Below are 5,823 nucleotides of genomic sequence, written 5' to 3'. Positions count from 1 at the left end.
CTTCTTCTTCTTCTTCTTCTTCTTCTTCTTCTTCTTCTTCTTCTTCTTCTTCTTCTTCTTCTTCTTCTTTTTTTGCAGAACTGGGATTGAACTCAGGCCCTTGTGCTTGTCAAGGAAGCACTTATTCTACTGAGCCATCTCCCCGGCCTTTCTTCTTTAAAGAGCATCTCATTAAGTTGCTCAGTTGCCCAGGCTGGTCTTGAACTTGCCCTTTTCCTGCCTTTGCCTCCCAGAGTGCTGAAATTACAGCCAAGTGCCACCATGCCTGGCTTCATGTGCATAGTCTAAAGGCTTTTTGGCTTTTTTTTTTCTTTTTTTTTTTGTATTTTAGGGAAGGGTCTACAGGGTGTTGAGGGTCTTACTACTAGATCGACTCATAGTGATCCTCCTGTTTACAGCCTCCCAAGCGCTGGGATCACAGGCACGCACCATCATGCCCAGTCTCATTTGCCGTTTCAACACGCCCCCGGGGCGGGGGCGGCATGGCAGGCCCCTGAGCCTGCTTGCAGGTGCTTTAATCCGCTAAGCTATTTGGCCGGCCCTCCCGAAGAGGTTTCTACAGCAACTCAGAAAGCCGGGTAACAGATTATCTCTGGGAAGCCTGGAGTGGCAAATTTAGGAGAAAAGATAATTTCCACACCTCTGCATGATTTGAATCTGTTAATAATACTATATTGCTATTGTCAACTCTTGTCATTAAGCAGAAGGAGATGTCAATTTAGGAAAATATTTGTTTAATATATCCACTCAAGGCAGTGATTACAGCTTTAAAGTCTCAAATGAAACATAAGCACAGGCAAATCATATGCATTGCAATTTTCTTTTCATTCACCCAGAGAAATTAGTTTCTTCCAAAGGGATGTTGACCAGATAAAATGTTCTCTAGAATAAAACCTGAAGAACTGCTCACATGCTTGATTTTGGAGTGTCTGTGATAACTTTCATTGATTTGCATTGTAAGCCAGTTACTTCCTCGTTTCCAAAACCACTCTCCCTGATCCGGCACGACTTTCTGCAAAATTAGCCCCTCGGGGTGAAAGCTGTGCCCATCACCACCGCTCTAGAGCAGGCCGTGTGAGCAGAGAAAAGCAAGAGAAAGCTTGCCCTGCAGACTCGGGCAGCTGGCGGTCACCAAACAGCCAGTCCGAGCGCACGAGCTCCCGGAGCCTGCTCACAGCAGCTTTTGGGTGGCGTCAATGTTTTGTGAGGAAGCTGCCCATCTGTGCTCAGGCCCGCCTCCTCCAGAAACAAAACCTCTCCCAAGTTACCGTGAACCGAGACAGCTGTGCTGAGGCCTGAGATGTTGTGGTGACAAAGCTCCGGCGGCCGGGTGGTGGCCTCGGTTCTCTGCACCACCCTCGTCTAAGTCTCATTAAAAAAAAAAAAAAATTGAGCAAGTTTCCACTTTTCTCTTTCTTAGATGTTTGGAACATGTTAGAATATGATAGTAGTCATCCCTACAGGAATCACATCTTGTGGTTTTCTATATTTTAAATTATTTATTTATTTATTTGGTCTATCATTTACTTATTGTGAGATCTGACTAGGGTCTTGCTATGCACTCAGACTCAGATCCTCCTATCTTAGCCTCCCCAGCACTGGGATTACAGACATGCCCCTGTAATTAGAAGAGGTGGGGAAGAGAAGTGGAGACACTATCCAGCTGTCAGCTTTATCGCCACGCCTGGTTTGGGTGGCCAGCATGGCATGTGGTACCAGGGATCGAACCTAGGTCCTTGTACTTGCCAGGTAGGTACTTAGACTACCAAGCTATCGCCCCAGCCCCTGGCTGTTCTTATTGCTTCGCCCAGCAGCTGTACCTAGAACTATCTATCAAAGTGGTACCCATGGATTTAAAAAAGCCTAAGGAACCAAGACAGTAACACCAGATTGGTTAAGGATGCCCAAGGAAGGCTATGCCCGTGCCGGACTCACTGCTTCATGTTACGTTTTGCACAACCAGGATGATGCACAGGCTCTTACAGGGCATATAAAAGTCTCTCCATCATAGAGTTCACAGCATTGCTAATGGGCAGAAAACACAGCAGCAAATAGCTCCAACCCACTGCGGTTTGTGCCGTACTGGATTAGACGCCGAGTCCCATGGAAACAGAACGCTGTGACTCACTCCACATCTTCATTGGGGTCTGGAGGTGAAGAGCAGGCTGAACAGGGATGCTATGGTGACAAAGTTAAGATGGTGTCCGAGACGGGCCTTAAAGGATGCAGGGGAGTTCATGGCGGGGAGAAAGGGAAGAAAGGCATTCTGAACCAAGATGGCAGTGTGTGCCCAGGTGCGAGGCAGGAGCAACATTGTGGGCTGGGCAGAGGCTGGGGAGCTGCTGAGGTGGATTTCAGGACAACTTTAGATGAGGACTCAAGAGTTTGGGCTTTCTCTGTTGGGTGCGAGCAGCTACAGAGAGTGCTTCCACTGTGGACAGGTTTCATGGGTGCTTCAGAAACATGGCTCTGAAAGTAATAAAGGGGCACACGTCTTCCTATAAGGTGACCAGGTAGAAGGCACTGCCAAAGTCAGCGTGGCCCAGCAGTAGCCCCAGCCACAGAAATGAAGGAAAGGTACAAAAGGGACAAGACAAGGCTTCCAGGGACAAAGGAGTGGCTCAGGGGAGGAACAACCCTGGCCTCTGGCGGGGACCTGAGAAGCCAGAAGGGTGGGGAACGGATTGTGCACGATGGGAGGAGAGGGTGGCTGGAAAGGGGGGAGGGCCGGAAGGGGGGCGGGGCTGGGGAGGAGCTGGAGCAAGGGGAAGGGGTTAGGGAGGGGGGAGGAGCCGAGGAGACCCGGTGGAGCTGAGGAGCCTGGGAGGGGCTGGGCTCTCCGCCCAAAGAGCCAGTTCCGTGCTCCAAAGGTCTGCAAGAAATAAACCTAAGGCTTTGCTGTGTGTGTAACTGCAGCACTGAGTCTCAAAGAACCAGAAGTTTTGAGTTCAATCCCCGATTCCGCCAAAAAAAAAAAACAAACAGAAGTTTAATGTAAGCGCAAATTAAAAATTTGAAAATAAAAATAAATTAATTAATTAAAAGTTTGTTGGGGTATGTAGGAGAGCTTCTAGCGCTCAGGCGCAGCATGGGTGAGATCCTCTCCCACCCCCTTGTAAACCTGAACACCACTCCGCAGCACCCTCCACACCCGCCGAGCGAGAACTTCTGCTACGTTCTAGGGAGCCCCAGATCCAGCGCTAGCCCAGGCCCAGTGAGTGTGTAGGAGAGCTGCCTCTTCCCACTACTCCACCTTGTCCCCTTCAGACTCAGCTCAGGCCTGGCATACAGGCCTGAGGTGAAACCCTGCAGCTTTAGTCCCTGCAGAGACAGCAGGGGACAGAACCACCCAGCTAGTCCAGGAGCAGAACATCTTACCAGAGGGGCACAACAGGTTCACCCCCAAGGGCAGCAGCAGGAAGGAGCTGAGCACAGCAGCCAGACCCAAGCCAGGCACAACTGGATAAATCCAAACTTTGTAGATCTACACCTGAACTTCAGTAGGTGCTAAGGCTATAACTGCAACAAAGATCTACAACAAAGGTCAGAAGACAGTGCTACACAAAATGACAATGAGAAGGAGCAAAATGCAATCTCAGACCCCAAGCCCACCCATAATAGGTGCAGAGGACACTAACGCAGAACAAGTTGGGAATCACACAGCTGAAATCAATGAATCCACAGCTTCTGAAATAAAGAAAAAACTGCAGATAGGTATACAGGAACTCAGATTGGAAATGAAAAAGAAATGCCTGTCTTAATAGGATCCACAGTAAAGAATCAAATGCAGAAACATATGGAGGAATCCCAATGCCCACCCAGAACAAGTGCAGAGGACATTAGCTCAGCTGAAATGTATGAATTAATGGTGTTGAAAGTAAATAAGCAACAGCAGAAACTTATGGAGGAACTCAGAGCAGAATTATTTTCTGAAATAAAAAAATCTCTGAGCTCATAGAATCTGAAGTAAAGAATCAAATACAGAAACATAAAGAGGAAACCCAATCTGAAAAAAAAACTGCAGTAAAAGAATTAATAACTGTTTCTGAAGAAGACATTGATAAAAAAAAAATAGAGGAGATTAGAAATGACAGATTCCTTGAATGAGCAATACAGGAAAGAAATAGATCACATGAAGAAGAGTCAAAGAGATATAGAGAAACTTAAAATCTCAATCACAAGCTTGCAAAACCATTTAAGTGAAAGTGAAGACAGAGTTTCAGATCTTGAAGATGCTGGTGCAGCTAGTGAAAAGGTAAGAAAGGATCTCTTCAAAACAACTAGGATGCAGGAAAAAATAATTCATCACTTGCAAGACAATGCAAGGATGAACAATGTGACACTAATAGGTATCAAGAAGAAAGAAGGACTCGATACAAATGGCCTTTAAAAAATATATGGGCAGAAGTAATAGCAGAAAACTTCCCAAATATGAGGAAACAATCTGCCATTCAGGTGACCGAAGCATACACAATGCCAAGTAACCTCAACCCAATTGAAAACACACTGAGACATATAATAGTCAAGATCCCAGAAATTCACCTCAAGAATAATATACAGAGAGCCACTAGAGAAAAGAAGCAGATCACATTCAAAGGAAAACCTATCAGAAATACGGCCGACTTCTCTTCACAAACCATGAAGGCAAGAAGAGCATGGAGCAGAGTACTTCAAGTCCTCTATGACAACCAATTCCAGCCCAGACTACTATACCCTGCAGAACTCTCAAGTTTGATGGAGAAGTGAAATACTTCCATGACAAAGAACAACTAAAGAATTTCATGATGACAAAGCCAACCCTGAAGAGGATCCTGAAAGATGTTCTAGACAGGAACCAAAATGATCAGAACTCCATGAATGAGATCAGAAGCAACCAACTAAATAGGGCAAGCAATTAAACACAGGAAAAAAGGAGAAAGCGACAACAGGTAAATAACATGTCAATCATAAGTCAATACATCTCAATTCTAACTATCAATGTAAATGGACTCAATTCACCAATTAAGAGAAATAGACTGGCACAGTGGATTAGGAAACAAAATCTAATAATATGCTGTATACAAGAAACATATTTAACTCATAAAGACATTCATAGGCTGAAAGTGAAAGGATGGAAAACAATACTACCCACCCCAGCACCTCAGAAAAAAGCAGGGGTAGCAATCCTATTCTCAGACAGTCTCAACTTCAAACCAAGAGTGATCAAGTGAAATAAAGAAGGCCACTCTATACTGGTTAGGGGAAAAATACAAGAGGAAGAGGTAACACTCATAAATATGTATGCACTAAACACTGGAACACCCAACTATATAAAGCAAATCTTAATGGACATGAAAAATCTAATATCCAATACCACAGTCTTAACAGGAGACCTTAACACCTCCTAATCCTAAAAAGATAGGTCAACCAGCCAGAAAATTAGCAAAGGCTGCCATGTTCTGGGAATCCCCAGACCCAGTCCAAGCCCAGGCCTAGTGAGTGTGTGGGAGAGCTTCCGGCTACCCTGCACTGGTGGGACTACTGGTCACCAGGTGCAGCATGGGTGAGACCCTCTTCCACTCTGTACCACCACCCCAAACACATGTGCCGAGTAGGAATTTCTGCCACACTCCAGGAACCCCCAGAGCCAGTCCTAGTACAGGCCCAGTGAGTGTGTAGGAGAGCTGCCTCTCCCCACTACTCCACCTTGTTCCCTCCAGACTCAGCTCAGGCCTGTTATATAGGCCTGGGGTGAAACCCTTCAGCAGCAATCCCTGCAGAGAGTGTAGGGGACAGAATCACCCAGTTAGTCCAGGAGCAGAACATCTTACCAGAGGGGCACAA

At 46.0% G+C, this 5,823-nt stretch overlaps 1 protein-coding gene across 1 annotated transcript in view; it reads right to left on the bottom strand.

The window, feature by feature from the left end:
• Nucleotides 1-5,823, bottom strand: part of Cfap58 (cilia and flagella associated protein 58) — an 80,992-nt gene that overhangs the window by 64,428 nt on the left and 10,741 nt on the right. The window lies entirely within an intron of this gene.

The sequence above is a fragment of the Octodon degus genome, unplaced genomic scaffold (assembly GCF_000260255.1).
Source record: "Octodon degus isolate 3935 unplaced genomic scaffold, OctDeg1.0 scaffold00042, whole genome shotgun sequence".
Classification (NCBI taxonomy): Eukaryota; Metazoa; Chordata; class Mammalia; order Rodentia; family Octodontidae; genus Octodon; species Octodon degus.
Note: the sequence above shows the minus strand (reverse complement) of the source record. Positions and strands in the feature narration are given on the sequence as shown.